The sequence below is a fragment of the Stenella coeruleoalba genome (assembly GCF_951394435.1).
Source record: "Stenella coeruleoalba genome assembly, chromosome: 3".
NCBI classification, from domain to species: Eukaryota; Metazoa; Chordata; class Mammalia; order Artiodactyla; family Delphinidae; genus Stenella; species Stenella coeruleoalba.
The window spans coordinates 115,320,362-115,346,849 of NC_137148.1; the positions used below are offsets into that span (position 1 = coordinate 115,320,362).

The 26,488-nt window shown below is 40.9% G+C and overlaps 1 protein-coding gene across 1 annotated transcript in view; it reads left to right on the forward strand.

Annotated features, from left to right (window-relative positions):
* The first annotated feature begins 1,617 nt into the window (after positions 1-1,617).
* The window catches only part of CTNNA1 (catenin alpha 1), a 177,072-nt gene continuing 152,201 nt past the window's right edge, over positions 1,618-26,488 (forward strand). Inside the window, exon 1 of the mRNA XM_079917702.1 lies at positions 1,618-1,715. The gene's annotated coding sequence lies outside the window, so the exon portion shown is untranslated. The remainder of the gene's footprint in view (positions 1,716-26,488) is intronic.

The following is a 26,488-nucleotide window of genomic DNA, read 5'->3' on the forward strand; positions in this document are numbered from 1 at the left end:
TTTTCAACATATAAATTTTGGGGGACACAAACATTCAGTCTATAGCAGGGCCCCACGCTTAGAAAGGTCCCATGCTTGGTTTAATGCTCCAATGTTGCTGTCTTGAAATTGTTAGTAATTTTTGAACACGGGGCCTTGCAAACTAACTAAATGGTACTTGAGTGAAGTGATGAATATACTAAGTTATGGAGCATAATCCTTTAACTCTGTCTCTTGTTAGTTCAAATATTTATTGACTGAATATTATGTTCTAAGGTAGCTAGGTGTAGTGGGGGGAAGCCATAGCCACCCCAGGCAGGGGATACCATAGGAGCAAAGGCTCTGAAGCTAGAAACAGAATGGGGTGTGGCTGAAAGAGAATGGCCTCATTAAGGTATGTCTTTTGAAGGTTATTCTCTCCCTTCATGGTCCTATTTCCTTTTGTCAGCAACTCTTAACTAGCACAAATCCATAGTGCTTTGAATTACAGTGGGCACGTTCACCCATAGACATTAACTGGGCGCTGCCTAGGGGATAAGCCTTGTGCTGGGTGCTGTAGGGGATATAGCTCCTGTCTTGCAAGAGTTTGCATTTCCTGGGAAAGGGAGATATAAGTAGTAAAGGGTAAACATGTTGAAGGCAAGTCTCCCTAGCACCCTGTTCAGTGCTCAGCACCAAACAAGCAGTGGATACTGTCTTGCATTATTTTAGATTTATAGATCAATACTGAAATCAACCTCGTTCATCATCCCATGATGAAGATAAAATGTCATTAGGGTTTTCTATACCAGGATGATAGTGAATATGTATCTGGTTTGTTTTTTGTTTTGTAGTTTTTTGGGGGAACATTCATCAGGAAGATAAGGAGGAGTGGGAATAAAATTCCGTAAATGGCCAGAAGGATAGGAATAGACGCCAGGTTCTTCAAATTTGTGTGTATGTATGTGTGTGTGTGTGTGTGTGTGTGTGTGTGTGTGTGTGTGTGTGTGGGCAATCTCAGGAGGGGACACTGATGTGAGAAGCCTCTTGTCCTCCATCAGGAGAGCTCTCGGTTTCCCCATCTGTCAAGTGACAGATGAGTTAGGTGACTTCTAGAAGGGCTTCCATCGCACATTATGAGTTCCCTAGAGTCGGATTCTACTTCCACTTCGCCTCAAGCTGTGAGGCCTCAGTTTCTCCTTCTGTAAAACCAGTGGGTGGACCTAGAGCACTTTTCCGGAAGCCTGTTACTCCGAACACCTGTGGCACTCTTCAGCGCCTCACCCGGTCCCTGGGGCACCAGCGGGGGGTGGGGCTTGAGCAGGCCGCGCCCGGAGACTCACCTGTGCGCGGAGCGGTGACTCACCTGCCCTCCCCCGCTCGCGGGCTGTTCCAGGAGTCGGCGCTCCTCCTTCCTCTAGGAGGGGGGGGGTCACTCCCATCCCTAGATCACTAGGGGCCTGGAATTAAGTAACTCAGGGGTGAGGGGCGGAGAGCAAGAGATCCTGTTGGGGGTCCAGGCCTGGCACCGCCAGGCTCTTTGGTCGAGGGCTCTCTCCAAATCGAGGACCGGGAAAGCTGGGCTGCAGCGGGAGGCGCCGGGAAGAGCGCGCCGGAGGGAGGTGCTGGGAAGGGCGGGCGGGGCCGGGGGCGCCGGGCGGCCCATTTCCTCCTCGGAGCCGGACAGGCGGAGACAAAGCGGCGGCAGTCGGCTTCGGGCTTCGGGAATCTTCCTGCACTCGCCGAGCTCGCCGCAGGTAATTGTCTTCGTGCGGGTGCGGGCTCCCCAGCCGGGCCGAGGGGCTTCTCGGGTGGGCGGGCCGGGCGCGGTCACCTCCACGACCCCGCCCGGAATCGGGCTCCGGGCGGGCGCTGGTGCGGCCTCCGGCCCTCTTCTCCGGCGGCGCCCCGGGCCTGGGCCCTGGCCGGGCGGGGCCGGCGTTTCCTGGCGCTCGGGAAGTTGAGGGGCCGCGGCGGCTGGAGCAGAGCGAGCCGCCGGCCCCGCGCCGCCGCGGCGCTTCCTCACTTGAAAGTTTCTCCCGGTTTCTAAACTTTGTTCAAGTGGGCTTGGTGCGCGCGCCAGGCCCGCGCTGGGCCCCCTCGGCTGCCTTCCTTGTAGGGAAGAGTCGGCGCGTTGTTCCAGGTGCGGGCGGGTCCTGGAGTTGAGTTTTCCATTGAAGTACGTGTGGTTTGTGGTTTCTGTGGTCGCGCCCCCGCCACCGAAACTTCCTGGTCAGGTGGACAGGACATTTGCTGGGCCCGCAGCCCCGCATTCCCGGCCCGAGCGTATGTGAAAGTTTTTAGTGGCCCTTTTCTCTGACACAGTCTGGCTGGGAAGGGCAGCCACGCCCGTGTGGACTTCTGGCGTGCACCGTGTTAACCTTTGTTGTGAAATTACTCAGACTTCTTGTGCTGGTTAATTGGACGCACTTAACACTGATTAGTACTAGTTTTCACGAATGTCCTTGGAACGTTTTTGTTGTTGACTTTTAAAGGAGTGTGCGTGTGCGAAGCGCTTGTTGGAAAAAATGTTGACTGAATGCCTAACCTTGGCTTGGCAGGAATGGCTTCCCAATAATGCAGGCGGCAGTTGGCTCAGATCCAGGACTGACAACCTCTTATGTACTCGCGCGTCTATGTAACATTTTTTTGGTGTGTTTGTTTTGTACAAAACTTAGGATAATTTAGAAAAGAGTAAGATATGTTAAGTCTCCAACTAAATTAAGGGCATTTCATGTTTATGATGAAGGAAATGATTACACCACTGTATTGTTGCAACAGGAAAGGCATTTCGATGAGAGGATATTTTGTGTAGCAGTGATTCTTAAAGACTGTACAGCTGTATGTTACTTCGGGAAAGTATGAATTTATAAATCAAATTAAGATGTGTTATTTTATTTTACAAGAGGGAGGGGTTGAGAAATTATCCATAGCCTCTGCGCAGTTATTTACCCTTTTTGACTTTTACCAAGTTAAAAAATAATTTATCCACTTTCTTAAGGGACCACAGTTGATTAAGAAATGGTCTCTGTCCCCAAGAGCTCACAGTTGTAATAAGGAGGAGAGACACACACCCCAGGTGTAGTACGAGGCTGATGGCGTTCAGTACCATAACACTACTGTTAAGAAACTTGTGCATGGGTCAGTCTTACATAATAATAATGATAAAAACTGGTGGAGATGTGGAGTGGGGGCTAATGCTTCCAGGAGGGGACGGCATTTGAACTGGATGAAACAGGAGTAGGGTTTGGTTGGGAGGAAGCATAAAAGGGCGAAGGAGTTTGTGGAATTGTGATGTAAATCTCTCCTGGTTTTCCTTATAGTTTTGGCTCTTGTTTCTCAGTCTTTTTGTTGTTCAGTACACTCATATCCAGGATTCTGTCCAGCATATCTCAGTGTTTCACACCATTGATGTGGTATCACCCTCCTTCCATCAGTAACATTCCTATGGTGACTTAAGAGATCAGGGGTGCCCTCTCCCTCCAAGTTGAGAAGCAGTTCTCTGTGCAGTCTCCCTGCCATCAAACTTATGCTAAAGTCCGATACTTGTGCTAAAGTGGAAGCTTCTATTTTGAGTACAGATGTTTCACCTCATCCACATGGTCACTTGTGCACTGGAGAGCTGCTTGGGTGCCCCCAGGGGCATCTCAAACTCAAGAGGACCGGGCTTCCCTGGTGGCGCAATGGTTAAGAATCCACCTGCCAGTGCAGGGGACACGGGTTTTGAGTCCTGATCCGGGAAGATCCCACATGCTGCGGAGCTGCTAAGCCCGTGCGCCGCAACTACTGAGCCCACGTGCCACAACTGCTGAAGGCTGTGTGCCTAGAGCCTGTGCTCCGCAACAAGAGAAGCCACTGCAATGAGAAGCCGGCACACCGCAATGAGCCGCAATTAGAGAAAGCTCACACGCAGCAAGGAAGACCCAACGCAGACAAAAAGAAAACAAAAACAAAACCAAAAAAACTCAAGAGGACCAAAATGAGAAACCTTTTTCTTCTTTAGACCTAAACCAGATGTAGAGATAGGCAGTAACTGGCAGAGTCCTGGGATTTCTTTGAGAAAGTAGCAGTAGTGTGAGACGTGACAGACAGACCTGGTTGTTGGGGGTAGTGGTTTGCGTGCTGATGAAGATCTAGACAGAGGGAACAGGATATTCTGCTTGTGTAAATAAGGGTCATGAGACAGGAGAGAACAACATGTGTTTAGAGACCTAAGAGAAGACTTGTGTAGCTTGAATACTTTTAGGATGGGGAGAAGGCCTTAACGTGAGATTGCCAGGAAACTCCAGGTCACATGTTTGGATTTTCTTCTAAGAGCTGTAAGAAGCCATTGTAAGAAGTTCCATGATCTGATTTCCTTTTTAAGAAGATTGCTCCTGCTAGTGCTTGCAAGGCTTGTATATGTGTACAAGTGGAAGGTAGGGAGTTGAGCTAGGAAGATGGTGGGAGTGAAGGTGGTGGGATAAAGGGAGCTGTATTTTGGAGAAATGAGATAGGCCTTACATATAAATTGGATGTAGGGGCCTAGGATTATCTGTTACTGTTGTTTTGTTGTTTGCTCAGTCACGCACCTTGTTCTCCCCCACTCTCCCAATTTGTATTCCATCACTTTTATAATGAGCTCTTTGTCCTATCACAAGACTCAAGCTAACACTTTCCTTTCTGGTAGCAAACTTCTTCCCACTAGCTGGTATACTCCACTGTACTGTACCTTGTTATTGATATCCCTGTTTGCCTTTGCCGCTAGAAAGTGAGCCTTAGCCTTTGGCATGGTACCTGGCCTGGAGATTAAAGAAAAAAATTAGGTGCACGTTGAATGAAGGAGGAAGGAGTCTTTTCTGTCTGGAGTCTGGCTTGTGGTTGGAACTATGACAGATGAGGCAACAGTCAGATTATGGAGGGCCTTGATGACCAAGTTGCTGTTATGGGCAAATTGAGAACCATCCTCATTCCATTCTTATTCCTTTCCACCCAGATCTAATCAGATGAAATCCTTTACATCTGATCTTCCTCTTACATAAATTCCTGTTTTCCCTTCTCCCTGCTTCCACTCTAGTTTAGATCATCTTCTTATTTTTGAACTATCAAAACTACTTGTAGTTCTCTGGATAAATTGTTCTATTGTTTGCTTTGGTGCCTTTTTCATATTTTTTCCTTTGCCTGGAGCACTGTCTTTCTCATCCATCTGACAAACTTGTTTATTCTTTAGAACTCACCTTAGATGTTAGTGCCTCTGGGTTCTCTGTTGGATCTCAGTGCTTCTTGGGTACCTTGTACATATTCTGTGGTTGCATCTTTCATGTCATTTGGTAAATATTTTTATGGATTACTTCCTCTCAGCTGGGGGTTTCTTAGAAGTTGGGTCTTAGCCTTTATTTTTAATAAAACTTTAAAAAATTAAAGTATAACATACATGTAGAAAAGTATTCAAATTATAGCAGTACCTGTCTAATGAATTATTTGAGTGAACACCACCCATAGACACCATCCAGATCAAGAAACAGAAAATTACCAGTACTCCAGAAATCTCTTTGCAGTCACTACCCACCCCTCCTCTCCCTTCAGTTTTTATAATCTGAGAATTTGGAACACTGTTGTTGCTCTGTAAGTGTTTGCTGAAGTTAGTTGAATTTCTTACTATCTTCCCCTCCACCATTCAGTCTTTTACACATAAGCAGTACTCATTCTTCTTTTGGGAAATGTACTGCTGTCTTGTTGCACTAGTCAGAATCTTAGATGGGCATTTAGCACCTTCTGAGTCCTGGCCCCAACTTATTTTTCAGCCTTATTTTCTATTGTGAATTGTTGCTACATGTCTCTGCATCTGCCAGGCATTTGTTGTGGAATACTCCATCCTTCTCTGACACGAATGCTATCCATCCGAAGGCTGATTGATACGGTTTTTCTATTCAGACATTGATCATCGTTGCTGAAAGTGATCTTTAACTTACCTGAAATTCTAAAATTTGCACCTGATTATGACATTCTCATTAGTTTTTAAAATAAAATATACATAACAAAACTTACCATTTAAATTATCTTTATGTGTACACTTCAGTGGCATTAAGTACTCACAATGTTGTGTAACCACTACCGCTGTCCATATCCAGAAAAATTTTTCATTGTCCTAAACTGAAACTCCATATCCATTAAACAATAACTCTCCATTTCCTCTCCCCCCAACCCGAGGGCAACCACCATTGTACTTTCTGTCACTTTGAATTATTAACTTAACTATGTTAAGTACCTGGCTTATTTTACTTAGCATAATACCTTCAGGGTTCACCCATGTTGTAGCATGTGTCAGAATTTCCTTCCTTTTTAAGGTTGAGTAACATTCCATTATCCATTCATCTATTGATGAACACTTGGGTTGCCTCGATATTTTGGCCATTGTGGATAATGCTGCTGTGAACATCGGTGTGCAACTATGTGTTTGTGTCACTGCTTTCAGCTCTTTTGGGTATATACCCAGAAGTGGAATTTCTAGGTCAGTTGGTATGGTAATTCTACGCTTAAATTTTTGAGGAACTGCCATACTGTTTTCCACAGTAGCTATGTTACTTTACATTCCTAACAGCAATGTGTAAGTGTTCCATGTTCTTCACATTTTCACCAACGCTTGTTATTTTCTGTTTTTTAATTAAAAAAAATTTTATTTACTTTTTAATAATAGTCATCCTGATGGATGTGAGTTGATGTTTCATTGTGGTTTTGATTTGCATTTCTCTAATGTTTAGTGTTGTTGAGCATTTTTCATGTGATTATTGGCTGTTTGTATATTTTCTTTGAAGAAATCTCTGTTCACGTCCTTTGGCCATTTTAATTGTTTGGGGTTTTTTTCGTTGTTGAGTTATAGAGTTCTTTGTATATTCTGGCTGTTAATCACTTATTAGATGGAGGACTTGCAATATTTTCTCTCAGTTTTACCCTGTTGATATGTCCTTTGATGTTAAAAAGCTTTAAATTTTGATCAAGTCCCGTTTATTTGTTTTTTCTTTTGTTGCTAATGCTTTTGGTATCTTCTAAGAAGTCATTGCCAAATCCAGTGTCATAGAGCTTTTCCCTGTGTGTCTCTCCCTACCCCCGCCCCAGCTGAGCTGTCTACTTTGAGGGCAGGAAGTAAAGTTTTTATTGTAGCTAACTTCTGGAAAGAATTTTTTTTAAATGTAGTTCTTAAAATGTCATAGCAAACAATAATTGTATGGTAGGGGGTTTCCTGCTATTGCTAATTTGTCATTGATTATGTGTCTATTATCTGATGATTTATGATGTTAACCTGCTTTTAGGGGTTTTTAATCTTATGAGTATCAGTTGGAGAGTTTGAACTTTGTCATCTATGTAATGACTAAGATGACTTATAAAGGATATTTATTTTAATGTCTAACATGATAGAATGCTAATTTATTCTTTTAGTTATGGACTGCTGGACAGGACATGTATCTGGTTCATATTAAGTTGTCTTATCAGTAAAACCAGTGCACTAGTTCAGTTATTTACATAGCACTGAGTTGCTGATTTACCTTTGTAAAGACTCTTGTGGACCATAAATTCTTTTGTTACATGCTGAGCTCCTTCAAGGCAATTACATTCTTTTGTATCTTTTAGTCTTTTGTGATACCTGACTCATATCTAATATGAGGAGATATGCTATATATAGGATTGTGCCAGATTGATATGGGGGTGGAGGCAGCATGGCTTTACATCCAGTTTATTTAAGTTTTTAAAAAAAATAAAACCACTGAGACTTCCCTGGCGGTCTAGTGGTTAAGACTCCGCACTTCCAATGCAGGGGGCGAGAGTTTGATCCCTCTCGAGGGAATAAGATCCCATGTGCTGCGCGGCATGGCTGAAAGATTAAAAACAATAACAAAAAAAGTCAACAACTTTATAAAAAAAATTCATATTTATATCACCTAGAGATAAACACTGTTAACATTTTGGTGTACATCCTGTGATATTTTTTTCTAGGTATGTGTATTGACTGTATAACTTTTATAAAAACTAGATTTTACTTTATTTGCTCTTTTGTAATCTGCCGTCCATTTATCATACTTGAACATTTCCCCTATTAATAGCATTAAGATTAACCTTTATGTACCACTAAGAAAATAAACACTGCCAAGTAAACTAGGAAATGCCATCAATTGTAAGACACATCCAAATTTTAGAGACTTAAAGATGTGAAATATGTATGCTTTAGAATTGATGAAATATGGTTAATCTCACAGTGTTAACATAGCATATTAATGATCCCCTACTGTTCCAATATAGCTTCTTTAATCAGTCCTCTGTTGGACATTTCATTTGCTTCCAGAGCTGCTTTAATTTGTAGCTGAATCTTTTGCCTGTCCTTACTTCTTAAGGGAAATTTCTTAGAAGTGGAATTCCTGGGGGAAAAGATTTGCTACTCTTAAAATAATGTTTTTAAATTGGGGTTAAATATATATAACATAAAATTGACCATTTTCACTATTTTTAAGCATTAAGTGCATTTACGATGTTGTGCAACCATCATCACCATCCATTTTATTTTATTTTATTTTTTTATTTTTTATTTTTTTCATCACCATCCATTTTAGAACTTTTCCATCATTCTAAACAGGAACTCTACTCATTTAACAGTAACTCCCCATCCTGCCCTCTCCCCAGCCCCTGGTAACCTCTTATCTACTTTTTTTCTTTATGAATTTGCCTAGTCTAGGTACCTCATATAAGTGGAATCATATATTTGTCCTATTGTGTCTGGCTTATTTCATGTAACCTTTGAGGTTCATCTGTGTTGTAGCATGTGTCAGAATTTTCTTCCCTTCCTTTTTTTTCTTAAGTTAAAAAATTGTAAAGTACACATAACATAAAATTTACCAACATAACCATTTTTAAATGTATAGTTCAGTGGTATTAAGTACATTCATATTGTGCAGTCATCACCACCATTTATCTCCAGAAGTCTTTTAATGTTGTAAAATTAAAACTATACCCATTAAACTTCAAGTCCCCATTACCCCCTTACCCCAGCTCCTGGCAACCACCTTTCTTTCTGTCTCTTTGACTACTCTAGGTAACTGGTATAAGTGGAATCTTAATCTTTTTGTGACTAGCTTATGTTACTTAGCATAATGTCCTCCGGGTCCATCCATGTTGTAGCATATATCAGAATTTCCTTCCCTTTTTAAGGCTGAATAATATTTTATATATATCCCATTTTGCTTATCCATTCATTTGCTAATAAGCATTTGGATAGTTCTGCTGTGAATAGTACTGCTGTGAACATGGGTATACAAATATCTCTTTGAGACACTGTTTTTAGTTCTTTTGGATATATACCCAGAAATGGGATTGCGGGATTATATGGTAAGTTTATGTTTAACTTTTTGAGAAACTGCCATACTGTTTTCCACAGTGGCTGTACCATTTTGCATTCCAACCAGCAGGGCACAAGGGTTCTGATTTCTCCACATCCTTACCAACACTTGTTATTTTCTTTTTTTCTTTTGATAGTAGCCATCTTTTTTTTTTTTTTGCGGTACGCGGGCCTCTCACTGCTGAGGCCTCTCCTGTTGCGGAGCACAGGCTCCGGACGTGCAGGCTCAGCGGCCATGGCTCACGGGCCCAACCACTCCGCGGCATGTGGGATCCTCCCGGACCGGGGCACGAACCCGTGTCCCCTGCATCGGCAGGCGGACTCTCAACCACTGCGCCACCAGGGAAGCCCCGATAGTAGCCATCTTAATGAATGTGAGATGGTATCTCATTATAGTTTTGATGTGCATTCCCCAAATGATTAGTGATATTGAGTATCTTTTCATGGGTTTATTGGCCATTTGTATATCTCTGGAGAAATGTCTATTCAAGTGTTTTGCACATCATTGAGTTGTTTTTTTTTTATTGAGTTTTAGTTTTCTGTATATTCTGGATACTAATCTCTTTTCACATATATGTTTTGCAGTTATTTTCTTCTGTTGTCTGGATTGCCTTTTCACTCTGTTCATAATGTCCTTTGGTACACACAGGTTTTTATTTTGAGGAAGTTTATCTCTTTTTTTCTTTTGTTACCTGTGCGTTTGGTGTCATATCCAAGAAATCATTACTAAGCCCAATGTCATGAAACTTTTGCCCTGTGATTTTTAAAAAATTTATTTATTTATTTTTGGCTGCTTTGGGTCTTCGTTGCTGCACGTGGGCTTTCTCTAGTTGTGGCGAGTGGGGGCTACTCTTCGTTGTGTGTGGGCTTCTCATCGCGGTGGCTTCTCTTGTTGCGGAGAACCGGCTCTAGGCAAGTGGGCTTCGGTAGTTGTGACACGCGGACTCAGTAGTTGTGGCTTGCGGGCTCTAGAGCACAGGCTCAGTAGTTGTGGCACACAGGTTTAGTTGCTCTGCAGCATGTGGGATCTTCCTGGACCAGGGATCGAACCCGTGTCCCCTGCATTGGCAGGTGGATTCTTAACCACTGTGCCACCAGGGAAGTCCCCCTGTGATTTTTTTTTTCTAAGAGTTTTATAGTTTTAGCTCTTACATTTAGATGTTTGATCCATTTTGAGTTAATTATTATATATGATATTAGGTAAGAGTCCATGTTCATTGTTTTACATGTGGATATCTAGTTTTCTTAGCCCCACTTATTGAAAAGACTGTCCTTTCTTCATTGAGTGGTTTTGACACCTTGTCGAAAATCATTTGACCATGAGAGGGTTTGTTTCTGGGTTCTCTATTTTGTTCTATTGATCTCTGTGTCTGTCTTTATGCCAGTACCACACTGTTTTTTTTTTTTTCACACTGTTTTGATTACTGTAGCTTTGCAGTAATTTGATGCCAAATTTGCTCTTGAAGTGAATAATCTTTTGTACAGTTAGGGTCTATGGTTTAGTTGTATGTGTGTGCTGTTGTGAAAATAAAATAAATTCTTTAAACTGTTCTATCTCTTTATTATGGAGGTGATTGCACAATTGAGTTTGTCACAAGTCATAGGATAGTATACTAGAGTGAATTTTACTGCATATAAAAAGTGAAAAAATAAACAGGTAAAAACAAATTCATTCAAAAAATATGTATTTTGCAAGTTTGACCTTCTGTATAGAGATAAACAAATAGTGAAAAACATGAAATCAATTATCCTTTCTGCTTTCCCAGCCCAAATCATTTTTTCCTCTTGAGGGACTGAAGCCACACACTTAGAAGTCTTAAAGGAATTTTGGTTATACCTTATGTGTTGGAGGATTTGTCTTATTAGTACCTTCTGTTTTCTCTTAAGAAAAAAAGTTACATCAGGCATTGTAGAGAGTCTCACAGAGCAACAGTTCCTATATATATTCTGGATACTAATCTCTCACCTAGGCCGGACAGTGGCACCTGTCCGGCCTAGGTGCCACTGTGCTTGCTCCCAGACATTGAGGGTGGTATTTGTTGCTTGTGCAGTGTGGTGGTCAGCTCAGCCCCCCATGTTGTGGGCCTGGGCTGAATGGGCCGAACTGTGTAGGGAGGTGAACAGTCTGGCTTTACTTGCCCTGTCTCATGCTGTTTTGTTCACTTGCAAGAGCACTATACTAAATTTATCCATTATTGAAAGTTCAGAGTGTGCAGAAATAACTGTGCTTCAAAATAAAACTTCAGCATTGCCCTTTCTCTGTTGGAGCCTCTAAATGTTCATTATTTTCCCCCTTATTTTTTTTTTATAACTATCAAACTTTCTCTGTGTGCAAGCATACCCCCAACTCCATTTCTAATGGAGCTTGAAATTACCATGCATTTCTATTTACTTGTTGATGGGCTGTCATCTATCAAACCCCCTTTTGATTGGGATTTAATTTGTGCTTTTTCACTGGCTGCAAGTTTGGAGCAATGCATATAAGGTAAATACAGTTTGCAAGGCAACTTTGAGTGTCATTCTAAATATTTGTAACAAAGATTTGGAGCAAGTATTGTATGAGTAGTGTGATTAGATTTTTAAAATTTCTTGTCATCTGTTTAGTAGTCCCATTGTAGTAAAAGATGAGAGGGGGGCTTCCCTGGTGGCGCAGTGGTTGAGAGTCCGCCTGCCAATGCAGGGGACACGGGTTCGTGCCCCGATCCCGGAAGATCCCACATGCCGCGGAGTGGCTGGGCCCGTGAGCCATGGCCGCTGAGCCTGCGCGTCCGGAGCCTGTGCTCCGCAACGGGAGAGGCCACAACGGTGAGAGGCCCGCGTACAGCAAAAAAAAAAAAAAAAAAGAATAGAGGGAATTTTATTGTGGAAGTTGTAATTTTCATCTGTAAGAATTTTTTTTTGCATTTTTAAAATATTCTTTTCCATTATGGTTTATCACAGGATATTGAATATATTTCCCTGTGCTATACCTTAGGACCTTGTTGTTTATCCATTCTAAATGTAATAGTTTGCATCTACGAACCCCAGACTCCCAGTCCATCCCTCTCCCTCCTCACCTTCCCCTGGGCAACCACAAGTTTGTTCTCTATGTCTGTGATTCTGTTTCTGTTTTGTAGGTAGGTTCATTCGTGCCATATTTTAGATTCCACACATAAGTGATATCATATGGTATTTGTCTTTCTCTTTCTGACTTACTTCACTTAGTATCATTATCTCTAGGTCCATCCATGTTGCTGCAAATGGCATTATTTCATTCTTTTTTGTGGCTGAGTAGTATGCCATTGTATATGTGTACCACATTTTATTTTTTTTTTTTTTGAGGGGGACAAAACTGCAAAACTTTACTGAGAGAATTTTGACAGTCACATTTCCAACACAAGAACGGCCTGCAGGGGCTTCCCTGGTGGCGCAGTGGTTGAGAGTCCGCCTGCCGATGCAGGGGACACGGGTTCATGCCCCGGTCCGGGAGGATCCCACATGCCACGGAGTGGCTGGGCCCGTGAGCCATGGCCGCTGAGCCTGTGTGTCCGGAGCCTGTGCTCTGTGACGGGAGAGGCCACAATGGTGAGAGGCCCACGTACTGGAAAAAAAAAAAAAAAAAAAAGAACGGCCTGCATGGTTACAGTTTGCCTTCATTTAAACCTGTGATTGCCCTTCACTTGTAAGATAACATAACATTTGGGAATATTAATTAGAACTTTATTTAGATGACACTAAAAGAATACAGAGGACACTACAGTCTTAGTTTTATAAAATGGACTAAAACCAGAATCCTAAGGGTGACCCTTGGCTTATATACAGTTAAACCTCTGTAGAGACTTTGAAGGTAGACTTTCAGGCATATTAACAATATTTGCTCAACACACCACTCTTTCTAGTGGTACAGAGAAACAAAGAGACTGTTCAAATTCAGAACTGATTAAACCCAATGCTTCCATTCAGAGATAGTTTTTTTTTTTTTTTTAACATCGTCTTTGGAGTATAATTGCTTTACAGTGGTGTGTTAGTTTCTGCTGTATAACAAAGTGAATCAGTTATACATACACATATGTTCCCATATCTCTTCTCTCTTGCGTCTCCCTCCCTCCCTCCCACCCTCCCTATCCCACCCCTCTAGGTGGTCACAAAGCACTGAGCTGATCTCCCTGTGCTATGCGGCTGCTTCCCACTAGCTATCTGTTTTACATTTGGTAGTGTATATATGTCCATGCCACTCTCACTTTGTCACAGCTTACCCTTCCCCCTCCCCATATCCTCAAGTCCATTCTCTAGTAGGTCTGTGTCTTTATTCCCCTCTTGCCCCTAGGTTCTTCATGAACTTTTTTTTTTTCTTAGATTCCATATACATGTGTTAGCATACGATATTTGTTTTTCTCTTTCTGACTTACTTCACTCTGTATGACAGACTCTAGGTCCATCCACCTCACTACAAATAACTCAGTTTCGTTTCTTTTTATGGCTGAGTATGTACCACATCTTTATCCATTCATCTGTTGATGGACATTTAGGTTGTTGCCATGTTTTGGCTATTGTAAACAGTGCTGCTATGAACATAGGGATGCATGTATCTTTTTTTTTTTTTTTTTAAATCTTTTTGGCCACTCCATGTGGCATGTGGGATCTTAGTTCCCAGACCAGGGATGGAACCTGCACCACCTGCATTGGCAGCGCGGAGTCTTAACCACTGAACCGCCAGGGAAGTCCCTATCTTTTTGAATTATAGTTTTATCTGGGTATACTCCCAGGAGTGGGATTGCTGGATCATATGGTAATTTTATTTTTAGTTTTCTGAGGAGCCTCCATACTGTTTTCCGTAGTGGCTGCACCAACTTACATTCCCACCATCATCTGTAAGAATTAAAAAAAAAAAAGACTTAGAGGGCTTTACAGAAGAAAAAATTTATCATTTGCATTTAATTTTTGTGATGAGGTAATTTAATCCAATTTAATCTTAGTGTTAGATAACTGATGTAATTCCTTAATTGCTAATTTAAAGGGTAGTTCTTTTCTGGATTATTTCATTTTGGCTATTCCATTTCATTATACTGAGCTGTGGATTTCCTTCTTTTTCTTGTTCTGAGATTTCATTATTAAATACTGTCATAAGTAAGTGGCTCATCAGTTGTATTTTGAAAATGTTTTATTGCTATGTTTTATTTTGTTAGTATTAGACATTATGATTTGAAGAGTGTGTTGAAAGCCTGGTTAATTATCAGATTACATATACTGGTTTATTAGGTTAGACTGCAGACTGTTCTTGAAACTGAAAGTGCTATGATAACTCAGAAAATGCATTCATTGTGACCCATTTCAAGTTACACGGAGGATAGGAGCCTTTGCTAATAGTCCATTTGCCCTGTGCAACTCTGATACGTGCTTTGTTTCCAAGCAAAGATGCATTGTTACTATTCTCTCATGGTATGTTGAATATTTCATTATGTTAAATATTTCAGTATTAATCTAGACTCTTAATCATGGTTTGTGAAAAATGATAGTGCACTGAATAAGGCAGAGCTGAAAGGGTAGATTATTATTACTGACGAGTCAGTGTTCTTGGGGGTTTTCTGTTCTGGGGATCTCTAAATTGGCAAAGGTTTCTTATAATCATCTGTTACCATTTTCTTGCTTCCTTGGACCTGGGGTCATCATGTTCTCAGAAAAGCTCTGGACTGACTTTGAAGTGTATCTTTAGAAACCTGTCATTTTGCACAGAAGTGGATAAGTGAAATGTGAGCTTGATCCCTTGGGAGGAGGGGAAAAAACTCAAGGAAATGGAAGATGGCAACCCTTGAGAGAAATTTAAGCTTCTTTGGTGTCATTAAGACCTGTGAAAGAGGTAATGTTTTCTAGGTATCTTTATTGAGTTAGGGTCTAAGGTCGTGTTTAGTTTGCTGTATCTCAATTGCAGGGGGAAGGGTTCAGTTAAATACAATGCATTTATTAAGCCTGCCTTTTTTTTTTTTTTTTTTTTTTTGCTAATCTATAACGGGAGAGAGATTTCTTTGCACACACATCGGTGTTGCTAGATGAAATCTAAAAACAGTCGAGCCAGTTCAGTTAATCATTTATAGAATGTTGTTAGATGAAAGTTACCATGCTCAAAAAAGGCATGATCTCTGTACTTAAAGGAGCTCTCAGCTTTATGGGAGATGGACACACTGTTCTCGTGCTATGTGGCAAGTGCTGAAATAGAGATGCTTGTAAAGTGATGGGGGAACCCAGAAAAGAGGGAACAGCTCTTTCTATGAAAGCAGAGGACATTTGTGTGAGCCTTGAAGGAAGATGGAAGAGTCTGGAGGGGTGCTCTGGGCAGAGGATAGGGGTTATATAAAAGTCTGGAGACTTATACTATCTGGAGAAGAGTTTGGAGTAGAGGCAGGTGATGAGGTTGGCAGGCCATTGTGAGTAAGGTTTGTAGGAGTTTCCGCTTCATCCTGCCTGTGGTGGGGAAGCAATGCCAAGTTCTTTTCAGAGGAGAGTCGATTCCGTGACAGTGATAACTGGGGCTGTCTGGAGAGTGATTGGAAATGAGAAGACCCCTGAGAATGGGAAGGGTTAGTAGAGTGAGATATTTACTAAGATGCAGAGGAGGGGAGGGAAGAGGAGGAAAGGGGCCTAGAGTCTCCTTCTAGGGGACCTGGTTTGGTGGAGCTTTGGTAGGGGGAGATGAGGAAGGCCAAGGGGGAATAGATGGGGAGGAAAATGCTTGGCTCGAGCCTTGTGGGGTTTAAGGAACTGAGCTCTGCGGTCATGTGCGTGAAGTCCTTTAGATTGGGAAAGTGCTGCTCTGGCCAGGAAGGCACTTGCTGTTGGCTTTTGGTCTTTACTATGGTTACTGTAAGAGGTGGGGTTTTCTCCTTTGTCTTTGAGGGTTTTTTTCTGGGGCGGGGTGTGCATTTCAGGATTTTTCAAGTATTATAGAATGGTGTTTTCAAGTTAAGAAAGATAACTTCCAGTGCCTTCTTAATTTCTTTGCTTATCTTTTAGCCTTATTTTCTGCCATTTCACTATCTGTCTTATATTTTTCATTTACACTTGTGGTTCTTGGAAGGTGCCAAAGTTCTCTGGTCCCTTTGCACAAACTGAAACAACCGCCCTCCCTCCCTCCCAGTACATCGGATCTTCAGTGAGGACTCTCTGGCCATTGGGGATTCCCTCCTGGGTGCTCCTCTTTGCACTGGTGGTTCACTGTACAACTCTATACTTTCTGTTTTATTGTAACTATTTTCCGTTCTATACTGTGAGCATTTCCCCCAGCTGTTTTTGAAATTCTTCAAACGTACAGAAAAGTTGTAAAAGTGTAATACAACGAGCACTTGATTCTTCAGTTTACCTAGTTTCATCAGTTGTTAACATTTTTCAAATTTGCTCCATTACTCTATATAAACTTTTTTTCTGAGGAATTTGAAAGTAGACTGCAGACACCAAGTATTTCACCCTTAGGTTTTTTGGCATGTAACTTCTAAGAGTAAGGACATTGCCTTACTTAACTACACTATATAAGAAATTTTACATTGATATAGTAACATGATTTCTTTTAAAGAGTGGTCCAAGAACCAGTGTCTGCTCTCCCTAGGAACTTGTGAGAAATTCAGACTGTTACGTACTACCCTAGACCTACTGATTCAGAATTTGCCTTTTAACAAGATGCCCAGAAGTACTGATCTCATGTACAGTCCATATTCATATTAAATTCCACCAGTTGTCCCAGTGATGTCCTTCATAGTTTTTTTAATCCAGGAATCAGTAAAAGATCCCATACCTCATTTAGTTGTTGCATTTCTTTAGTTCTTTTTTTTTTCCAAATTATATTGTTTTTAAAAATATATTTATTTATTTGGCTGCACAAGATCTTAGTTGCGGCATGCGGGATCTTTGTTGCAGCATGCAGGGTCTTTTTAGTTGTGGCATGCGGGGTCTTTTTAGTTATGGCATACGGGATCTAGTTCCCTGACCAGGGATCGAACCCGGGCCCCCTGCATTGGGAGCATGAAGTCTTAACCATTGGACCACCAGGGAAGCCCCCTGTATCTCTTTAGTTTTGATCTTCAGTCTTTTTTTTCCCCCATGACATTGACACTTTTGAAGAGTTTAAGCCAGTTTTATAGAATGTCCACAGTTTGGATTTGTCTTATTATTGCCACTTTTGGCAGGAACAGTACATGTGTGATGATGTACTTTTCTCAGGGCATTGAAATGATTGTCAGGTTGTTCTACTGGTGGTGATGCTAAGTTTAAACACTTGTGATTAAGTGGCATCTGCCAGATTGTTCCATTTAAAGGCAACTTTTTCCTTTTGTACTTAATAATTAATTGCTGTGATGATCTGGTAGGGATTTCTAATTAGTCTTTGTGTCCCTGGCACCTAGCAGGATCCCCAGGATGTGGTAATTGGTCAGTCATTGACAAGTGAATGACAAACTAGGTCATCAAAGGTATACATTACAAGTTTTAGAGATAGTTCTTTCTTGCTTTCTTACTCAGTCTGGGTAACTTCCTATACTCTAGTTAAGTTCCGGCATCTTTTCTCCTGGCTCTCCAAGAAAAGTACAGTCCTCTTCTTCCTGCGCACTTCTCAGCTGTGTGAGAAGTTTCTCTGCCTTTTAGTCCCATTGTTGTAAAACAAAACCCTCTTTTTTCTCCCTTTGTCTCTTTTCTCTTGTGCTTCCAGTCCACATGCTGGTTTCATCTTTGTTTTTCAGACCAGAGTCATCCAGTTTCTTATGGAAACAGGCACTTCCTGTGTATCCATAATCAGTTGCCTGTTAGAGGGCTTAGTGCAATTTTCTCTTAAACACTTCCTTTGTTGATGGTCTCAACCATGTCGAGTGGAAGCTAAGTAAACGAACAAAGATATCCAGACCACACTGCAGTTACTTCAGCAGCTCTGGAGCTTGTTTTTGTTTTTTCCTTCACTTGATCTCTCTCACCTCTTCTTGCTCTATGCTGCAGCCACATTGGCCACCGCTTTCTCTAAGCCCTGGGAGATGCTGCCTTGTCTCTGTTACCTCTGCCTGCAGCGCTCTTCCCCCAAATAATTCACTTGATTGGCTCTTCCTTGACTTTCAGATTTCAGCTCGTGTTACCCAGACAGAAAGGCCCTGGAAGGACCCTACCTAATTGCATTACCATTATCCTGCTTAATTTTCTTTCTAGCACAGATATTGTCTTATTTGTTTACTTATTTATACTGTTACTACAGCGTAGTTTGACGAAGGCAGAGTTTTTGGTCTCAAATAGTGTCTATACAGAGAAGGCACTAAAATATTTGCTGATTGAGTGGCTAAATGGTGGACTGAACATTGTTTTTTTAGGTTTACCTTTTGTCCTTTGCTTAGTGCTCTTGGTAATCATTGTGTCTCCTAACGCTTGTGGCATGGAAGTTCTTTCATTCAGTTGTTCCCTGTGTTTCCCCTGTTGCCTGTTTTTTTTTTTTTAAATACGTATTTATTTGGCTGTGTCGGGTCTTAGTTGCGGCTTGTGGGATTTTTTTGTGGGGGCGTGCGGGCTTCTCTCTAGTTGTGGCACACGGGCTCTGGAGCTCGCGGGCTTAGTTGCCCAGTGGCATGTGGGATCTTAGTTCCCTGACCAGGGATGGAACCCGAGTCCCCTGAATTGGAAGGCAGATTCTTAACCACTGGACTGCCAGGGAAGTACCTCCACATTGCCTTTGGTACTCTAGAGAAGATAAGAAACAAAATGAGAGTGATGGTATGTTTTATTATGATTAAAAATAATTATCTTTAAAAAATAATTATAATAATAAAAGTAATCATAATTATAATCTTAAAAAAATAATAAAGATCTAGCCAAGTGTCCTTTTTCTTATAGATCTATATATACCTGGAAGTGGAGTGACAACTTGTACTATGTGCCATATAAGTTCCTGATATAAAATGTATTTGTATATGAGTTGATCACTGGTTTATGTAATCCAGTATTCTGCTGTAGATGGAAACTTTTTACTTTGATTGTGTTTTGGCTCTCAGGTTTGACCAAGGCTAAGCATTTTTTTCTTGGACAATGATATTGTACTTGTGATTAGAAAGAGACTGTGCTTTTTTTTGTGGTGGTTGGAGGGGAACAGGTTTTCTTTTTGTTTACATGAATCTGTGCTTTTTTTTAATATATAAATTTATTTATTTTATTTTTGGCTGCATTGGGTCTTTGTTGCTGCGCACAGGCTTTCTCTAGTTGCAGCGAGCGGGGGCTACTCTTCGTTGCGGTGTGCAGGCTTCTCATTGCCGTGGCTTCTCTTGTTGCGGAACACCGGCTCTAGGCGCGAGGGCTTCAGTAGTTGCAGCATGCGGGCTCAGTAGTTGTGGCTTGTGGGCTCTAGAGTGCAGGCTCAGTAGTTGTGGCGCATGGGCTTAGTTGCTCTGCAGTATGTGGGATCTTCCCAGACCAGGGCTCAAACCCATGTTCCCTGCATTGGCAGGCAGATTCTTAACCACTGTGCCACCAGGGAAGTCCCTGGAGTGAGTTTTAATTATAAAGGTTACCTTTTTTTTTTTTGACAGTAACTGGGAGATTTGAGAGTTGAGATTCCACCAGCTGTGGTAACTCTGTTTAATGCAGATGCAACCTGGCATCCCTACGACTGCCCTGAGTAATCCACAGTCCTATATCTTGTGCACTGTGACAGTTAACGTTACTGTGGGTACTTTAATTTCTAAATTTCCTAATTTGCATTTAAATGAACCATTCTAACACTGCATTAACTTAACCTTGCTGTTTAAAAAAAAAATTGGCATTTAGTAGCTAGGTGCGGATATTCTAAAGCTTTGGAGCAGACAGATTTTAAGAATAATGTGGCCATTCTGTTGTAAATGAACATTTAATATTTTTGGAGAAGGTATATAGCTCTTTGCACAAATGAGACAGTTTGCCAACAGTCAGCCTCCTTGGTTCTGATGGAACTATGCTTTTATTTTCTGCTTGTTGCTTCTCCATTTCTCTTTCTGTCATGAATATTGCTAGTCACATGCCCACATCTCTGCCCCTGTCTGAATTTATAGTGAACTTTTGCTTTATAGCCAGGGTTGCTATTTATAAGGTAATGAAGACTGAGTAACTACAGTTTAACTTTTTATTTCATTCCACTAAGCGTGATCCCTCCTGGAAAAACCTAAGGTTGCTGTAACTCATTAAGGTTGGCTGGCTCTAGTAGGTTTTGTAATAGGTCTTGTGAAGGAGTGCTCTGTAAGTTAATTGGAAAACTAGAAATTGCCAAGAGTTTAAAAGTTACTTGTTTAGTTACTTTAAACAATGTCATTAATTGTAGAGAAGCAGAAGCTATGACTAAGATTGAAGCAGGAACTTTGTCTTGGTAGGCTTGTAAATATTTCAAAATCAGATTGCATAAATTTAATTCAACTAATACTGTGTCTGCTCTGCATAAAGCATCTTTGCATAAAGTACCTTGCTAGCAACTTAAGGCATATAAAGAAACATAAGCATAGTTATCAGGTTAAAACTTAAAATACAGGTAGGAATACCACAGGCTAAACCTGGGAAAAATCAATTATGTTCAATGAAACACTTCAGAGGCTACTGAGAGACCATTTAAATGAAGGGAATACTAGAATTTCAGAGCTGGAAGGACATGGAGCTTAGAATTCAACCCCTTTCATTTTATAGATGAGAAAACTGAGGATCCAGAAAGGTGAGGTCACTTGTCCAAGGTCAGAGAATAAATAAATGACGAAGCTGGTTCCGGGAGCCATGTTCTTTCCAGAGAACGTATTTTCATTAGATTTTATTTATTTTTTAAATTTTTTTTTAAACTTTGAAGAGGTCAGTATTCTTTTTTTTTAAAATTAATTTATTTAATTTATTTTTGACTGCGTTGGGTCTTCGTTGCTGCACGTGGGCTTTCTCTAGTTGCGGTGAGTGGGGGCTACTCTTCCTTGCAGTGCACGGGCTTCTCATTGCAGTGGCTTCTGCTGTTGTGGAGCACAGGCTCAGGCACATGGACTTCAGCAGTTGTGGCTCGTGGGCTGTAGAACGCAGGCTCAGTAGTTGTGGTGCACGGGCTTAGTTGCTCTGCGGCATGTGGGATCTTCCCAGACCAGGGCTGGAACCCGTGTCCCCTGCATTAGCAGGCGGATTCTTAACCACTGCGCCACGAGGGAAGCCCTTCATTAGAATTTTAAATGTTCTACCTCTGCTGTTTGAAATCCTTGTAGGGTTGGGGTCACCAAGAGCATAACTTGATTCTGTAGTATAGTTTAAGAACATCTGGTGTCACTCTTGGAGGGGCCTTTGATTAAAGATGCCTCACAAGGCAGTCTGCTTACATCATGGTTATTGAAAGACTTGAAAACACACTGAATGGGTTCTCAGTTTTCAAGTGTCAGTATATTTCAAGTTTCTCAATGGAAGTGAGTGATTTGAGTCTTTTGCCTTAACACCTCCCTCCTCAGAGACAGTACTTAAGAGGATGTGGAGTTCTGGGATGTGGAATCAATCAGAAAGGACTTCAGGGGAGAATCTTGTTTAGTGATTGCAAAGTGGTGACCAACAGGGCAAACGTGTTTGTCCCATACAGTGGTAAAATCTTTTGGAACAAGTTTCTGACATTAAAGTTGGGAGATTTAATGTAAAAATCTGCAAGTTTGGATCTCTTAAAAAATCGAATGATCTGCTAACCAGAGGTGTGCATGATAAAGATTGCCTGGAGCTCATGGGAAGCTGGGCACATGCTTTTCCCATTTACCAGTCCCTAGTGGGTCTCCCCACACCCAGAGAGGTCAGGGTCGTTTGCAGTTCATTAGTGTGCTTACACTCTGCGTTCTTTTCCAGTTAATAAGAAAGTGAAATTATTTTGTAATTGGGAAAACAAAAGACCAAAAAGACTGTTTTTTTGATAATTTAAAATTTATTATCAATCAACATGTGTACAGATCATCAGGGGACTCTTGTTCTTTCTCTAAGGCAGTCCTAATTTTTCTCCAAGTGTCTGAAGCCTTTTTCCCCGTTACTGGACTGGTCCAGTCTTCCCAGGCTCACCTTGGGCAGCTTGCTCCCTCTTTGAGTTATCTCCAAACAGCTTTTCTTCTCGGCAGGTTCCCTGTGGCTTGAGACCTTGTCTCTCTCTCAGCTCAGGACTCTCATCCTCTCCAGTTTTGCTCATTGGGCCTGAGCAATGGATTCTAAAACCATAAGAATGCATGTGTATGGTGTTTGGATCTTGTTTGCTGGTTTTCAAAAGTAATCAAGTCCTCAGGCCAGGTGCCTTTCCTCAGGCAGGGATTGGGCTAAGTGCTTTTCCCTGAGCTCCTTTCAAGAAGGCTTTTTATTTCAAGAAAAAAATGAAAAGGTGTGTTTCTTTGGGAAAGTGAATTGTTGTATGTTGTACTTGTTTAATAATTAAAATCCAAATGTGACCACATGTCTTCTTGCAGCTAACTTCACTTAAGTTGTCTTTTGACTCCTTCCCTCTGCAACCTTTGAAAGATTTTCTGTTCTGTGTTGATACAGTGGCTGGAATGCTAGGATACAGAAATGTGGGATCCATGGGGAAAAATCATTCCTTCTGAAATGTCTTATCTTTGACATTTGATGACATTTGCTTGAGCTGTTGTCAATCCTGTAGCAATCTAAAGGACTCCCATCTCCTAGGGTTTGCTCACTTGGGCTGATGTTTAGTGGGCAAATAACCTTTAAAAACCAAAGTATAGGCTTGATATAATATGAGTGTAGAGAGCAAATTTGCCCACTTGAAATGAAACAAATTCCCTGGAAATGGGCATTTTGTGTTACCAGATTAAGCAAATCCACATTCCTTTTGGCATTCCATCTTCAGCGATTCTAGAATTTTTAGATGATGCCTCCAGTAATATTTTCAGCTATATCTAAAGGAGTCTACCTGTTTGTGCCTCAAGCATGCATTTATGGGAGAGGATACAAACATATTTTTTTTTTTTTTTTTTTAACAAACATATTTTTTATAGTAAAGTTGTTAGGAGTGTACTGGTCACAGACATGCGCAGTTCTACCTTGTCCTGGTCATCATTCAAATATAGGATTTAGATGTCTGATGTTGCTTTCTGTAGAGGGTTTAGAACTGTGCTGTCCGATAAGGTAGTCACTGGTGGCTATTTAACATTAATTAAAATGAAATAAAATAAAGATAATCAATTCTCAGCTACACTAGCCACATTTCAAGACATCTCTCCCTCTCCTCTCCTCTCCCCTACCCCCTTGTTCTCTCCCTCTCCTCCTCCCTTCTCTTCTCTTCTTCTACCCCTCCCTTTTCTCCATACTGTCTCTCATTTCCCCTTCAATTTCCCTGTTCCTTGTCTTTCTCCTCTCTTCCTTCTTTTCTTCTCCTTCCCACTCTTCCTCCCACTTTCCGTTCTTCTCTGTATATATGCATATATTTAATACATTAGTTTTTTTCTAAACCATATGAGACTAAGTTGCAGACATCATTCCCATTACATGTCACAAGGACATAGCTACAATATAATGACGGGAATTTGAAAAGTTAACATTGATACATTACTATTTATTATCTATTTCAGAGTCCCTGATCAAATTTTATCAGTTGTCTCAATTTTTTTTCCCTCCTAATACAATTTTCAGTCCAGAATGACTGCATTTAGTTTTCATGTCTTTTTTAGCCTCTTTTAATTTGGAAGAATTTCTCAGCCTATCTTTGTTTTTCCTACCTTGACATTTTTGAAGACTGTAGCTAGTTATTCTGTAGAATATCCATCACTTTGAGTTTGTCTGATGTTTCCTCATGACAAGATTGAGGTTAGATAGTATTGGTAGGAAATACCACAGAAGGTGATGCTGTATCCTTCTCAGTGCATTGTACCAGGGGGTACATGATGTCCATTTGTCCCATTATTAGGGATGTTAATTTTTGTCACTTGGCTAAGGTGGTGTTTGCCGGGTTTCTGTACTACAGAGTTATATTTCCCCTCTTGGTAATCAGTAATCTGTTGGGAGTTACTATGAGACTATGTAAGTACTCAGTTTCTTAGTAAACTTTTCATCTGTTTGCTTTAGCATTCTTTGATAATTCTTGCCTGAATATTATTATGATGTTTCCTAAATGGTGATTTTTCTAAATATGTTATTCCTTCCCTATTTGTTGGTTAATTTCCTATTACAGAGGAACTTTTCTTCTCTTTTGTTCATGTTAGCGTGGACTCATTCAGCGGATCACAATCTGTTTAATTTAATGTTCACAAAAGCCATCTAAAGACAATGATAGTCTTTTTTTCTTTATTATTATTTTAATAAATGTATGTATTTATTTATTTATTTTTGGCTGCGTTGGGCCTTCATTGCTGCACGCGGGCTTTCTCTGGTTGCAGCGAGCAGGGCTGCTCTTTGTTGTGGTGCGCGGGCTTCTCATTGCAGTGGCTTCTCTTGTTGCGGAGCACAGGCTCTAGGTGCATAGGCTTCAGTAGTTGTGACATGCAGCCTCAGTAGCTGTGGCGCATGGGCTTAGTTGCTCCGCGGCATGTGGTATCTTCCCGGACCAGGGCTCAAACCCGTGGCCCCTGCATTGGCAGGAGGATTCTTAGCCCCTGCGCCACCAGGGAAGACCCCTATTATTATTATTTTTTTTCTTTTCTTTATTTTTTTGGCTGCATCGGGTCTTAGTTGCAGCACAGTGGATCTTTGTTGAGGCATGAGGGATCTTTCGTTGCGGCTCGCGGGCTTCTCTCTAGCTGCGGTGCATGGGCTCCAGAGCGTGTGGGCTCTGTAGTTTGTGGCACTCAGGCCTTCTAGTTGAGACGCGAGAGCTCAGTAGTTGTGGCGTGCAGGCTTAGTTGCCCCATGGCATGTGGGATCTTAGTTCCCCGACCAGGGGTCAAACCTGTGTCCCCTGCATCGGAAGGTGGATTCTTTACCACTGGACCACCAGGGAAGTCCCTGATAGTCTTTTTCTAAAAAGTAAATGATAGTTTTATTTTATAAATGAGGAAACAAGTTCAAAGTGATTAAGTGATGGTCAAGCCTGCCTTTTGATTATATTGTCCTCCTTACAATTTGTAAAATAAAGATTGTACTTTTTTTCATTACAAAAATAACTTTCTAAATATCTGTCATTTTATAAAATCATAAAATACAATTATAAAAAAGAATGTTAAAACCACTCATAATCCCCAAATCTTAGAGGTAACATCATTGTTAATATTTTGGTTTATATATCCCCCTGCAGTTATACTTCATATTGTTTTCAAAATCCCCTTTCCGTCTTCAGTAGTATGTATTTTGAACATTTTCTCATAAACCTCTACATTTTCCCCATTTTTAAAATGAGAAATTTCAGATATACACACCCAGCCACACACATGTCTTCCATCTAATTTAACATTTATGAATATCTTTTCATAATTCCTTGGTCTCTATGTGTATGTATTTTTACTTTCGCTGAATTTGAAAGTTGCAATCATCTTGACATTTCACCCCTAGATATTTCAACATGCATCTCCTAAAAATAGTCCTTTTTCTATATAGCCACAATTCATTATCACACCTATGAAATTGAGCAGTAATTCCATAATATAAATATTAAAAATTTACCAATTTCCCTGCAAATGTCTTCTTAATAGCTTTTTGTTTCAAACTGGGATCCAAACAAGATACATGTGTTGCATTAGATTCTTATGTCTCCTGAGCCTTAAAGTCTGAAATATTCCCCACACCCCCCCATGTTGACTTTCTGACAAGTTAATGTCCTGTTGTCTTGTAGGATGCCTTACATTCTGGACTTGTCTGTTACCTCATGGTGTTGTTTAACATGCATGTGTATCCCCTATAAACTTCTATACTTCATATAAACTTGCAATACAGTCTAGGTTAGGGTTTCTTAACCTGCATTGAATTTGAATTGGAAAAATTTTGTCTTTGTTGTTAATAGGAATTTAGCATTTCCTTCTTTAATTAACAATAGAAAACCAACTCCAGTTTTCAGTTGAACCTCTAACTTTGTCCCACTAGTAGGAATCTCAGTGCTTTTCATATATGTAGCAATTGTAATGTATCTTGAAAAAGTGCGTGTTCATTATTACTTTGAAGTAGTTATCAGACTTCTTGACTTTTTTTTTTTTTTAATTTATTTTTGGCTGTGTTGGGTCTTCGTTTCTGTGCGAGGGCTTTCTCTTGTTGTGGCGAGTGGGGGCCACTCTTCATCACGGT